The 15,035-nt window shown below is 41.8% G+C and overlaps 1 protein-coding gene across 2 annotated transcripts in view; it reads right to left on the bottom strand.

Annotated features, from left to right (window-relative positions):
- The window catches only part of ADGRL2 (adhesion G protein-coupled receptor L2), a 530,684-nt gene that overhangs the window by 478,995 nt on the left and 36,654 nt on the right, over positions 1–15,035 (bottom strand). The window lies entirely within an intron of this gene.

Here is a 15,035-nt window from a genome sequence, read left to right as displayed (position 1 = left end):
ATGGCTATGATCTGAAGAAGTGGGTCTGTCCCACAAAAGCTCATCACTTAATAAGTTATTTGGTTAGTCTTTAAAGTGCTACTGGACTGCTTTTTTTGTCTTCATTCTGCTCTCCTGTGTGAGACAGGTCCTTACCACTCAGCGATGCATTCCACAGCTTGTAACCTTTAATATCCTCAGGGGAGAAAGAGGGGGGCCGAGTGGACATGGTTTCAAAGCCTGTTTCTGCCCAATTCATTTTGGCTTAATTTGTAAACCAAAGCAAAATTCTGTTGAAGCACATCTTTTCTTGCCATTTGTCATATGCTTACCCTATCACTGAGCTGAAGTATTAAGCCACAATACTGTAAGATGTCTTTGCATAAATTCACATCTCATAGAACTGGAAGGGACCTCAAGAGGTCATTGAGTCCAGTCCCCTGCGCTCACAGCAGGACTATCACCATCCCTGACAGATTTATTTATTTTTTAAAATCTAACTTCTCCAGGCCTCTTGAAAGCCCTCCTCATTGTTGAGCTCATAACCCTGGGTCTATGAGGCCAATGCTCTAACCATTGAGCTTTAGCAGAGAAGACATGCTGACTTTTCTTACAGTAGCTTTGTTTGGTTTTGAAACTGTTCTAATTGCCATTCAGGGGTCCCATTTTGTGGGCACTACTGGGTCAAATTGTGCTTTTGCTCTTCATGTGAAAATCTGGAAAAAATGCCACACATTTTAGCAGTGTTTTTCTATATCTGGAATACTGGAGGCAAGAACAAAACTTGTCAGATGCCCCATTCTGGGCTACATAAAAGTTGAGAAAGGGAGAATGTGCCTCAGTTCTTTTCAAGAAATATAATAAAGAAACTAAAGAGGGCTATGACTGTGATTGGTCACCAACATTTCCAAAGCAGAAGCTCAGTGGTGCCTTGTGTCAACCTCACAGTAGCAAAGGGTCAGTTAGGTTATACAGCACAATCCTGAAACAGCCGCCCACATCTAAGAAATGCACCCATTGTCTTGAAGTAGTTTTCAAGATGATGGGCGCGCTATTCAACCATCCCTGTACACCTCATCGCAGGAGCAGTATAGGGATGCCTCAAAATAAGCTAGACAATTTCCATAGTGTGAATTGTCTAGCTTATTTCGAGGTGAGGGAGCTATGTAGACATAGCCTTAGAGATAGGAGATTAGACTACAAGGAACTGGGATCCAAGCAAATAAGGCAGCTCCTAAGTGGAGGGCAGCTCTGGGCCTAATATTAATTTGCTTTATCTTTTTTCTTGGTGATGACATGCAGGCCGCTGGAAAGGGCTGCATCTTGTGCATTAGATGAATAAAAATTTCTTAGCATCAGATCTATGCAATTGATATTTTAAAGAATTTTGTGCTCAAAATCCAACATAATGCACAGGAGTGGTATTAAACTTCATGTTGAACTGGACCTTGGTGGGTTTGTTCACTGATAAGCCTGCTTGTTTTTCCACTGTATGATATGTTTACTCCAGCAACATGAAATGTAATCAATAAATAAACCAAAGGGAAAATTTACAGTCTTTTAAATTAAAACAGAGGGATTTTGATTGCTGATGCATCATGAATATCATAATAAGAGAAAAAAGACAGCTGTTCCAAAATGAATTCATTATAAATATCTTGTTTCTAAAACTAATTTTATTTTCCGTTGCATTTTTTACCTGGGTGGATTTCTGAACGATTGCCAATCAATCCCTAAGGCCTTTAAAAACTGTACCAGTTCCTTCTTCAGAATTCTCATAAACAATGTCGGGGATTTCTCTGACAAAGATGTAATGCCTCAGATGAAGCTCACACCAATTACAGACACAACAGGTTTATGTTACTCTGAATATGATCTGAGCTCCTGATACTTTGAAGAATTGGTCTCTCCCTTTGTTTGTTTGTGTGTGTGTGTTTTGTGCCAATACACAGAAACTAGCTGGGCATGGAATGTGTTGATACCATAACAAAGCAAAGAGTGAAACAGAAACCAGTGTCTTTCTAGATTTGTATTTCTACCTGGGCAGCCCCTCCCTGTCTAAGACCTCTTTGGCAACCTCACTTTATACTACTAACATCTGCTGAAAGATGGACAGCTGCCAAACCCCTCCCTGTCTTTTTTCTTTCTGCTGTTACACTATACTTTCTTTCTGCATATCATCAAGTCCTTTTGGATGCATAATAAGATTTGTGCCAGACTATGTTTCTTGGCTTTAATGGTTAGTTAGCTTTCCAGAATACACACTCTGGTTTAAACATACTTTTATGACTGACATCATGAGAATGCATCCTGGTTATGTTTAAAGTTGGGTGTTCGCTCGATATGAAAGTGATGAGATCAGGTTGTGCAAGAATTGGAGAGCCAGAACAAAAACAGCTGTTATCTGTTTGAACCATTTTTTTTTCTTTCACATTATGAATGATAATGATCTGGAACAGTGAGCAGCTTCCAGCCATGAGAGTTTTCTACAAATCTGCATTTCCATGTGTTTGAATGGAACACATGGAAATGCAGATTTGTAGAACACCTCCTTCCTCTCTCCTCTAATATGATCATTTTGTGTTTATTTGTGGGTGTTGATATTTTAAAGGAGGTGATAAATGCAGAGGAGGAAAAAACAACAACTTTTCTTGGTGCTCAGGTGGACATGCCTGTAGGTAAGCTTCTTGAAATTCACCTACAAATAATAGGACTAATTGATACAGGTGCGTGCTGAGTGTTTTCTGATTCCAAATGTTGAGTAAATGAGCAAGAGGGTGGTCCATATTAATCAAAGAACACTTAAAACTATTAAAGTTGCTCCCTATGAACTTCTTCCTCCATGAAGGTTTCTCAGAATGGTCGGAAATAAGCAATACCTCATAGAAATCCATATTCTGCTGAGTGAGTCCAGATGAGGACTTCGGAGTTCAAACAGAAGACCCTGGTGTTCTCAATGAGCCATTCAGGAAGGTTTATTTAGTTTATTTCCATTCAACACTCCATCATAGGTTGTTTCTGACGATCCCACTGCATTTGCCTAGACTGACAAACCTAAATTAGATTTAACCTTCAGAGTCAGGCTTTTGCATTGCAGATGTTGCAGACTGGGGAGAAAAATGTATTCATTCTCCAAACCCCAGTGATTTATGGGCTCAAGTGGGATCAACCAGTGGAAGGCATAACTCCTACCTCCAACCCAGGGAAGGCTGTCATTACCTCCTCTTAATGAATTGCAATGGTTAGTGAATATCTTTTTCAGACTCTCCTTTGGAATGTTCTCCAAGACGTACAACTAATCAGTTTACTTATGAATGAGTAAGAAAGGTTCACTTCCAAGCATCTTGTAGTTTAGCTTCTTATGCTGACTTTATCTAAACTAACCAGGCCTCTTGTGTCTGCTAACTTGGGTTGGAAATCTTATCACAACAGTTATTTCCCTGGAATTTTCTGTAGTTTCTAATTCCAGGCTGGAAAAAACACAAGAACAGCCTTTTTTTGTAACACTTGTGCATTTATTTTTCAGATCACACATGGAAACAATAGGTGCAAGAGTACCTGAAAAGAAAAGAAAATGTTTAAGACCAGAAACCCATGCTTTCCAAATATTGATAATGGGTTTGAATTCTGGGCCAGGGCTTGAATTGATTCCAGTTTATACGAATCAGTTTGCCTATTGTGATTTCCATTTTATGTGAACTGGCTTGCTTGTGTAACACTTGACTCCCCAAATTCTGCCAAAGGTTTTATGCAGCACATCTGCTTGTTTCCATGAGTGTGAGAAACTGAAAAGCTCTAGGGCAACATTCAGTGGAAAATATTAATGCAGTGATAGAAATAGCTTGATGTTTGAGGACTGATATTATTATATATACTATTTATGCACACACATCTAAAACATGCCTGAATGCACTCACACATGCATCACACTATATTTGTGACCACTCGCAGACAAAAATCCATTGAACACCAGCAAATTCACCTTGGCCGTGGCTACACTAGTCCCCCCCCTTTCAAAAGGGGTATGCTAATGAGCCACTTCGGCAGATGCTGATGAGACGCTGCCATGAATATGCAGTGCTTCATTAGCATCATGGTGGCCACACGTTTCCCAAGTACCGCTTTTGAAACGCATGCTGTTCATGTAGACAGGGGCCTTTTGAAAGGATTCTCCCCCCGGGATTTTGAAATCTCCTTCTTCCCAAAACCAAGTAGGAAGAAGGAGCTTTCAAAGTGTGGGGGGATCCTTTCGAAAGTCTCCTGTCTACAGGAGCAGCGTGCGTTTCGAAAGCGGCACTTCCGAAACATGCGTGGCCACTGTTTTGCTAATGACCCACTGTATATTTATGGCAGCACCTTATCAGCATCTGCCGAAGTAGCTCATTAGCTACTTTCGAAAGGGGGGTGCTAGTTTAGCCACAGCCCTTGTGTATTTCTTGAGCCAATATTATTTAAATCTCAACAGGGAAGCTTTTTAGTATATAGTCAAATTCTGAAGATTTCCTTGTTACAACTGCTGCTTACCAACATAATGTGACTATACTAGCCTTCCTAATGTAAATTAGCAAGGCACAATGTTCACAAATTTCCTTTTGCCAGTTATCTTGTGGCTTTTTAAAAAATTAAATTGACAATAAGATTTTTGCTGTAGAAAGATTCTCCAGTGTAAAGAGCACATAAGGGAATTAGCGAATCTTATTTCCCCATTTTCCTTCCTTGCAAGATAAGATTTGCACAGGACAGAGGAAAATAAACAGCTGGAATCTATACTAGTTTGGAAACTAACAATGCTGAAATTTACACTCTCATTTGCAGATGCTATCAAACAACCAAACAATGTGTACATAAACAGAAAGAAGCATGTAGTTTGATATATGTCACTATCAAGATTTAGTTAACATATGTTTGCAAGTAAAAAGACATGATAGTTTGTTAAGGGGAAACTGTCAGAAACCAAGATTCAGATGATCTTGCCTAGTGGTCAGAGTCATGGTAATTGGGCTTGGCCAGAGCCACAATTAGAAGTCCTGAGCAGGGATGGAACAAACCTGAAGGAAAAGCAAGTCTGGAGAGGGCTAGAAACAGGGCTGGCACAAGAGAAGGGCTGAAGAAGACTAAAATGTGTGAAAGCTGTTACCACTAAGATAGTTCCAAACCATGAAATAACATGTAATGGAGTAAGGCCAGGTCTCCATGAGACCTTAAAGTCAATTGTAGATACATAGTTCCAGCTCTGGCAATTGCAAAGCTGGAATTGACTTACCTACAATCAACTCACCTGGTTATCGTCACTGAGGGAGCGCAACAGGAGAAACTCTCCTGTCAACTTCCCTTAATCCTCATGAGATTGAGTACAGGGGTCAACTGTTGAGCCCTGATAGTTGAATATTGTGTGTCACCACTAGGCACAGGAAATTGAACCCTACTACATCAAGCTGAAGGGGCTGATCTTCCAGGTAGTGAAGACATACCCCTAAGTGGCTGTTTCTCCTGTGAGGCTTATACACCTCCCTAAGAGTCACCAGACTAGCTCTTGGCTCATGGATTGTCTGGAGCTTAGCACAGGAATGGCTTTTCAATGCAAGTGGCTTAATCATGATCTAGTATAGGGATGATTCATGACTCAACATCCGACAAAAAATGCCACACATCCCAGTAAATAGCTGAAACTTATAGGAAGCCATATCTGAGATGGATAATTCTAAGCAATTCTGTATAATCTATATTTCTTGGTACTCAGCCCCATGTAATTTAGCTTCTCTGCCAAAAAAAAATCAGCTTACAATGTATCTAAAATCCCAGACCCAATAGCTTTCTTAAGATCTCTTCGTAGTTCTGTTCTTTCTTTTATTATGGTTTGGAAAGGCAGAGCTAGTAAAAAAGAAGTCAAGCAAGGTGATGTTATCTATTCCTCACTGGATTTAAAGAAGTAGGTTCTGCCACAGGCCCAAATAATGCTAGTGGAGTGGATACAGTCTCTCAAATAACAGCTTACCTGAAAGGAAGATGGAAAAAAATCTGGTAGCAAATTTATATCCTGCTTCTTTAATGGAGATTGCTAAACATAAATATGGCATTTTTTTGAAAGTGGGATTAGTTCTGAAATACCACTCTAATGTGGATAATTCTGTCTGCCTCTTCAGGGATTTATCTGTCTGCCTCTTTAGGGATAACAAGCTACACACTTTGTTAGCATTACATTGGTCTTCCAGCACTTATGAGTGGAACTTGATGAAAACAGATGAGATGTGGTTGCAGAAGAACCCTAATGTACGCAGAGCATTATAGTAGGGATGGCCAAACTGCAGCTTGTAAGCCACATGCAGCTCTCTGACCGATACAGTGCAACTTTCAAAACCTCCCACACTCTACCCCATTCTTCATCTGCCAGAGTGAGTGGGGAGTGGAAGAGTTCAGGATCTTTGCCTTGCAATGAGGTGATGTGGTTGGGCCTTCTGCCTAATAGGAAGCAGGGTCTCAGGGCTTCTGCTCAGTGGAGGTGGGGCAGGTGGTGTCTCAGGACTTTGGCCCCACAGGCCAAATGTACCAGGACTTGCGGCTTCACCAGGAGCAGGGCTGAAACCACGAGACCTGATAGGCCCAACCTGGCTCATGAGCTTCTGAAGATCCTCATATGTGGCTTAGAGGCTCAGTAAGTTTGACCATGCCTGTATTTTATGATGGCAGGTATAAAACTCATTTATATGCAGACTCAATCATTTTAGGTCTAGTGAAAGAATAAATGTAGCCAAACATATGACCCCCTGTTGTCTAGGATTATCTTTGTTTAAAAACAAAAACAAAACAAAAAAATTCTAACACTCAGTCATTTTCCTAGTCCTTCTGTTTGCACTGCCAGTCAAAAATCCATAGATCATGCCTCAAGCCAGCACAAAGAAATTGCATTGTTATGTTGGTTCAGCACAGAGATTCTCAAACTTTTGTATAGGTGACCCCTTTCACAAACAAGCATCTGAGTGCAACCTGTCTGATAAACTGAAAACATGTTTTATATCTTTAACCCCATTATAAATGCTGGATGCAAAGTGGGGTTTGGGGTGAGGCTGACAGCTCATAACCCTCATGAAATAACCCAATACCTGCAAACTTCATGGAGGCTATTTAAAAACACCATGACAGAGGCTAGAACTAATGTATACTCAAAATAATAATAAATCATTATAAACAAAACAGTAAGAGGACCAAAACCCAAACCCACCAGGGCTAAACTGCAGAATACAGCAGGAGGATGGATGCAAAAAGGCATCGTTAAAAACGGAAAGTCAAAGCTGAGTAAGGAAAACAGAATGGCATGTAAAGTCAAGTGCACAAGTAAAATAAGGCAGGCCAAGAAAGAATTAAGAGTATCTAGCTAAGGGCATAAAAACTAGCAACAAAATGTTTCTAAAATTAGATCAGAAGCAGGAAGCCCGCCAAACAATTAGTGCTAAAGAAGCACTCCAGGAAGACAGACCTATCAAACTGAGGCTAAATGAATTCTTTGCATCCATTCTTCATTGCAGAGGATATTAGGAAGATTCCACACCCTTTATTTTTAGGTGAAAAATCTGAGGAGGTGTTCCAGAGTGAGGTGTCAATAGAAGAAGTGTTTGGAGTAAATTCATACATTAAACACTAACAAGTCACCAAAACCAGATGGCGCTCACCTAAGAGTTCTGAAGTACTGTAAATAAATTGGACAACCACACAATGTGGTACGTAACTTACTACTTAAATCAGCATCTGCATCAGATGACTGGAGAGGTAACTAACGTAATGTCTATTTAAAAATAAAAGGCTGCAGGGAACAATCATGACAATTACAGTCTGGTAAGTCTGACTTCAGCACCACGGAAACTGGCTGAAACTATAGTAAATAACATAATTATGTAACATATATAAACATATTTGCTACGTCTACACTAGCCCCAAACTTCAAAATAGCCATGCAAATGGCCATTACGAAGTTTACTAATGAAGCGCTGAAATGCATATTCAGCGCTTCATTAGCATGTGGGCGGCCGCGGCACTTCGAAATTGACGCGCCTCGCCGCCGCGCGGCTCGCCCAGACGGGGCTCCTTTTCGAAAGGACCCCGCCTACTTCGAAGTCCTCTTATTCCCATCAGCTCATGGGAATAAGGGGACTTCGAAGTAGGCAGGGTCCTTTCAAAAAGGAGCCCCATCTGGACGAGCCGCGCGGCGGCGAGGCGCGTCAATTTCGAAGTGCCGCGGCCGCCCGCATGCTAATGAAGCGCTGAATATGCATTTCAGTGCTTCATTAGTAAACTTCGTAATGGCCATTTGCGTGGCTATTTCGAAGTTTGGGGCTAGTGTAGACACGGCCACTATGTTACAGGAGAATCAACTCAACTTTTCAAAATGAAAATCCTGTCTGACCAAACTGGTAGAATTCTTTGAAAGAAGATGAGAGTGAGCCATTCAATATTCCATAGCTGGACTTGCAGAAAGCATTTGACAAGATCCCTCACCAACGGCTCTTAAGTAAAGAGTTTTGGTATAAAAGGGGATGTCCTCTAGTGGATCAATAACTGGCTAAAAGAGAGGAAACAAAGGGCAGAAATAGTTTTCACAGTGGAGAAAAGTAAACTGTAAGGTCCACTAAGAATAAGTGTCAAATAATGGAGACTGAGAAACAATAATCCCAGCAAATGTTCCCTCTAATTCAGGATGACCATCCATCCCATATTACACAGGATGGTCCCATATTTGGGACGCCTAAAAGGCATCCCTACTTACTTTTTAAAAGGGACTAATTGCTCTGTATTTGAGCCCTCCCCCTCTGCTGACCTTTTCTGCCAGCAGCTGCACAGGTGGGGGTCACTTCCCCACACCTCAGGGGAGCACGAATGGCTGCCTTGTTCCTGCCGCTTCCCTTGGGGTCCCAGTGAGGGCCAGCAGCTGCTTCTTCCCCAGGACTCCCAGGGAGGGCCAGTGGCTACCGCTTCCCCAGGGCTCTAGGCACACCAGTAGCTGGCTCTTCCCCAGACTCTGGGGGAGGGCTGGCAGCCACCTCTTCCCTGGCGATCTGGGGGAGGGCTGGCAGCTGCTGCTTCCCCGGGGAGGGCTGGCAGCTGCTGCCTCCTTCCTGACTCCCTGGGGCTTGGTGGAGCCGGGAGGAGATGCCCCTCCCCCCCAGATCTCCCTGTCCTCTATTTGGGACAGGGACATATGGTTGCCTTACTCTAATTTTTTCCATCCATAGGTGGAATACATTTTCTTCTGCACACCAAGGCATGTGCAATGTGCACTACCAATAGAAACACATGCTGTCCACTGTGGGTGGCTTTGGGTGCTCTGCTAATCAGCTGGGTGGCACCTGAATCCCTCTTGGGTGGGCACCCAAGCACTCAGTTTACTGTGAACCCTGATCCCAAATATACATATAATAATCCCACCTATACATACAAAATGATTGAATCTATATTAGCTATTTCCACTCAAAAATATCTGAATCATTGCATATAGCTCCCTGAAACATCCACTCAGTGTGCAGTGATGGTTAAAATAAGCTACCTGAAAGTTAGGAACCACCCTAAAAAGGGACAGTTAATAAACAGAAAATATAATGCCATTTATAAATACATGCTGTGCTCACACCTTCATTATGTACATTTCTGGCCATTCCATATCTAAAATCATATATAAGAGTTGAAAAAGGTGCAGAGGGCAACAAAAATGAACAGGAGTATACAATAGCTTCCAGAGGAAGAGAGATTAAAAAGGGGGAGCTATGACAGGAACTAAATGGGGAGTAACAGTTGGTAAAATAAATAGGCAGCAGATTTAAAAGAAACACAGAGAAGTATTGGTCACACAAAGCAGTCAATATGGGAAGATCAGCAAGTTAACTGGGATAAAAAAAAGAATTCAATAAGTGAATGGAGGTAAGACAGGGCGGTTGCCCTGCACTGGTATGTGTGGAACCCAGTCAGAAGAGGGCTAGAGACCATCAATCTGGCCTGGCTAAGCCCTTTAAGAAGGGCTTTTGGACAAGAGGAGCTCAGTCTCATTCCTGCTTTGGAGTGAGATGGACCCAGTTGCTGGCTAACAAGGGATACCTTAACAGAGCCATACTGGGAAAGGAAGTATGAGCCAGAATAAACGATAGGCAGCGGCCCAGTGATGGGGGCCCAGGGTGTTACTAGGGCTGCAGAGAAGCATCCAGGGCAGGATAAGCAGCAGATCCAATTATCTAGCCAGTAATGAAGTGAGTAGTTCAGACTGCAGTTTGCCTCTGAGGAAAGGGACTAGATGGTGAATGGCAGTGGGTGACTGAGGCAAGTGGTAGATTTGGGTAATAGGGTTCTCTGGGAGGGGAGTACCCCAGAGAGTAGCAATACAGGGGAAGGGGCACCCTGGTCTGGGAAAGATCTTTGGCTTGACCTGATGTGATGTTGAACTGGGAAAAGACAGGTAATAGCAGATGAGAGACTAGTTGGAAGAGGGCGCTCCAGGGATGGAAGAGATAATTCCCAACACTGGCCAGCAGGAGGCTCTGCAGCAGTGAGCAAACCTGTAACAGGAGGATAAACTCATCCATGGCTACTTGCCTTTGCAACCCATTCTCCAAGTCTTAAATCACCAACTGCCAGATGCTAGGGCTGGAGGACAGGGAGTGGATGCCTTGATAATTGCCTTGTTCTGTTCAGTTCCTCAAAAGTGTCTGACACTGACCACTGTCAGAGACAGGATATTGAGCTAGATGAACCCTTGTTTTGATCCACTGTGGCCATTTTTACGTTTCACCAAATAAGGATAATGTCTACAGTTCATTCAGGAGATGTTACTTCTCATTTGTATACATAAATATTCATAATTATGATGATTTTGGTTTACCTTTGACTTATCAGTATGGTATTAATAGCCAAGATTTTTCCATTAAAAGGACCAAAGGATATTTCAGTAATTATCTGATTATCTCTGTGACACTATGGTGACGTTCAAACTCAGCACATTTTGTTATTTATAAAGTGAAACAGAATTAAGGTATTGCGTTTCTTCCCCTCTAATTAGGCACACCTTCTGAAAAGATATTAGACAATTACAGAAGGATAATGATAAACACATTAATTAATTTTGGAAACTTCCATTTTCACTAGATATAGCTGTTCAGTTTCCTGTTTTACAGGGAAATCTTTGCACAGTTAGCTTCATTTTTAAAACTAATCTTTAAGTACAAAGAATTTAAAAAGTTAAAAATCCTTGTGACAGTTTCTCTCTCTTCATAATTTATAGAAAACTCTTTTTTTCATCCAAGCCAGTGAAAAAATCCAGACTTTCCTTTCTAAGGAAATAGCCTACAATTAGGCATGTCTGTAATTTATGGATGCATATTTAATACGATAAATATTTGCTAGCAATTTAAGAAATTACTGGTAAGTTAATTTTCTCAACTGTGTCAGCTCATTGTATTTATAAAATTTTACAACCGTATTTTGAAAAGTATCCATTAATTTGGGGTATTCAACTTGAGACACAGCTCAAGTGGGAATGGCTACATGGCTTTTTTTCAGCTCCATAGAGTGAGCCCAAGCCTGTAAACCTGAGTTCTGAGATGGACTGCCATGGGTGGGTTTCCCCCATGGCATATATGTTCTTTTGGTGCCTGATGATGCACAGCCAAAAACTTGTGTGCTGAAAATTAATGGATAGATTTGAGAATTTTTGCCTTAAATCATTTATGGGTTGATCCTACTCCCACTGAAATCAAACAAAGTATTGCCATTGACTCAATTGAAAATGATGCTGTCCTTTATATAATCTATTGACACTAATCTGCAATCTGACCTTTTAAAAATCCCTTCTAAACTTATTGATTTTGGACATCTATCCATATTTTTCATGTCAGTCTTTATCATAGAATCATAGAACAATAGAGCTGGAAGAAACCTAAAAAAGCCATCGAGTCCAGCCCCCTGCTCTAAGCAGGACCAAACCCAGCTCATAACAGATCCTTGGATGACTATAAATGCCATAGGTTGGGTAAGGATAAACAGACATAATATAGTACTGAAACTCTGTTATGTAGAAATAGATGGGATTCAGAATGAATTATCTTTCAAGAATTAAAAAGATATATAAAAGACAGGACATTTCATATATGGGCTAAAAATAAGCTTACAAATCTTGTAAGGAGAAGTTTCTTGTGAGAATTCAGGTACTTGCACGCCCTGGCCAGATTGTGTTATTGCACTCTGACCTGATAAAGAACACCACAAATACAAAGTTTTGTTATCATTAACATAATCAGATGAACAATACCAGAGAAATAAACTCTTGGGCCATTTCTACACATGCCACTTTCTTTGGAAGCGGCATGCTAATAAGCAGCCCAGAAGATGCTAATGAGGCATGGGTGTAAATTTCCAACGCCTCCTTAGTATATGGTAACGTGATTCAGAGGCTAAAAAAACTCTTCCAGACTCCAAAATAGCCCTGTAGAAGTGCGGCCCCTTGGGATCTCCCAGAAGGAAATCCTCCTTCCAGAAGCCCCATCTTCTGGGAGATTCCTCAGGGGCCGCGCGCTTCTACATGGCTATATTGGAGTCTTGAAGAGATTTTTCTGGACTCCAAATTCTGTGACCGTATAGTAATGAGGCACTGGAAATTTACACCCACACCTCACTAGCATGCCGCTTCCAAAGAAAGTGGGCCAAAATAAAAATGGCCCAAAAGTTTATTCCTCCAGTATTGAAGACTTTTGAAGACTCTTGGAGATCGGGAGAGATCCTGGATGACTGGAAAAAGGCAAACGTAGTGCCCATCTTTAAAAATGGAAAGAAGGACAATTCTGGGAACTACAGGCCTGTCAAAATTACCTCAATCCCTGGAAAATAATGGACAGGATCGTCAAGGAATCCATTTTGGAGCCCTTGGAAGAGGGGAAAGTATCAAAAGGAGCCAATATAGATTCACCAACTGCAACTCCTGCCTGACCAATCTGATTAGCTTTTATGCCAAGGTAACAGGCTCTGTGGACATGGAGAAGTCAGTGGATGTGATATACCTTGACTTCAGCAAAGCTTTCGATACAGTCTCCCACAATGTTCTTGCCCATAAGTTAAGGAAATATGGATTGGATGTGTGGACTATAAGATGGATAGAAAGCTGGCCTGACAATCGGCCCCAATGGGTGGTGGTCAATGGCTCGATATCTTGATGGCGGTCGGTTTCAAGTCGCGTGCCGCAAAGCTGGGTTCTGGGGCCTGTGTTGTTCAACATCTTTATTAATGACCTGTCTGAGGGACTGCATTGTACCCTCAGCAAGTTTGCGGATGACACAAAGCTAGGTGGAGAAATAGATACATTGGAGGGTAGACATAGAATCTAAAGTGACCTGGATAGATTAGAGGATTGGGCCAAAAGAAATCTGATGCAGTTCAATAAGGAGAAGTGTAAAGTCCTGCACTTGGGATAGAAGAATCTCAAGCATTGTTATAGGCTGGGGACCGACTGGCTAAGCAGCAGTACAGCAGAAAGGGACCTAGGGGTTATGGTGGATGAAAGGCTGGACATGAGTGAACAGTGTGCCCTTGTAGCCAAGAAGGCTAACGGCATACTAGGGTGCATTAGGAGGAGCATTTTGAGCAGATCTAGAGAAGCGGTTGTTCCCCTCTGTTTGGCACCAGTGAGGCCATATCTGGAATATTGTGTCCAGTTTTGGGGCCCCCCAGTATAAAAAGGATGTGGATGTGCTTGAGCAGGTTCAGCGGAGGGCAACAAAAATGATTAAGGGGCTGGAGCACATGACCTATGAGGATAGGATGAGGGATTTGGGCTTATTTAGTTTACAGAAGAGAAGATTTAGGGGTGATTTAATAGCAGCCTTCAACTTCCTCAAGGGGAGCTCTAAAGAGGAGGGTGAGGAACTGTTATCAGTGGTGTCAAACAGTAGAACAAGGAGTAAAAGTCTGAAATTAAAGAGGGAGAGGTGTAGGTTGGATATTAGGAAAAATTACTTTACCAGGAGGGTGGTGAAGCATTGGAATGCGTTGCCTAGAGAGGTGGTGGATTCTCCATCCCTCGAGGTTTTTAACTCCCAGCTTGACAAGGGCCTGGTTGGGATGATTTAGTGAGGGTTGATCCTGCTTGAAGCAGGGGGCTGGACTAGATGACCTCCTGAGGTCCCTTCCAGCCCTATGATTCTATTGTTCATCTGATAATGTTGATAACAAGTTTTACTTTTCCTTAACTCAAAATATTATTCCTCCATAAAAGAATGCAGTATAGTGAAATTTTGTGGACACAATGGGTACCTCTATATGAGAGGCGTTTCTCAGCAAAACTGGGCTTTTGTTAGGAAAAACAGCGGAGCTTCTAATTGCACAATGCACTTTGTCGACAAAATCCGGCATATCCTCTGGCAGCATTTTACCTCTCCCTGTTTAGATATAATGCTTCTCTCAACCATGTTTTGTTGACAAAACAGCCATGTAGATGCTGAATAGTAACAGAGAGTAAGCCGTGCTAGTCTATACACTATCAAAACAAAAAGCAGTCAAGTAGCACTTTAAAGACTAGCAAAATAGTTTATTAGGTGAGCTTTCGTAGCGGGTCTGTCCCACGAAAGCTCACCTAATAAACTATGTAGATGCTGTTATTGATAGACAGGGCTTTCAGTTCACCAGGCAGCCCTGTTTGCAAAGTTTACGGTCAGCTGTTCTGTCAAGAGGAGGCTGGGCAGTCTGGCTGCTCTCGGTGAACTGAGCAGATTGCTCTTCTGTTCTGCTTTTATGTGTAGCTGCAATCTGTTGACATAAATTTTGCCAGGAAATCCTTTCCAAACAGTCACTTCTGTCAACAGATACGTCAGCAGTAGATGTAGACATGGTATGTACCAAGAAGTGCAGAAACATCAGGAAGTAGATTATACAGATATGAAGACACAGCATTTAGGGATTCTCAGATGTAACACCGAATCTGCTTCAATCCATTATGTTATTGGTGTGATAATTAAATAAACACATTTCACTACAACCCAGGACATCCCTGCTTCCCCAAGAATATTTAAAATACATTGTAATCATTTTCCCAC

Source organism: Carettochelys insculpta, chromosome 9, assembly GCF_033958435.1.
Source record: "Carettochelys insculpta isolate YL-2023 chromosome 9, ASM3395843v1, whole genome shotgun sequence".
NCBI classification, from domain to species: domain Eukaryota; kingdom Metazoa; phylum Chordata; order Testudines; family Carettochelyidae; genus Carettochelys; species Carettochelys insculpta.
This window is presented reverse-complemented; position numbering and strand designations above follow the sequence as displayed.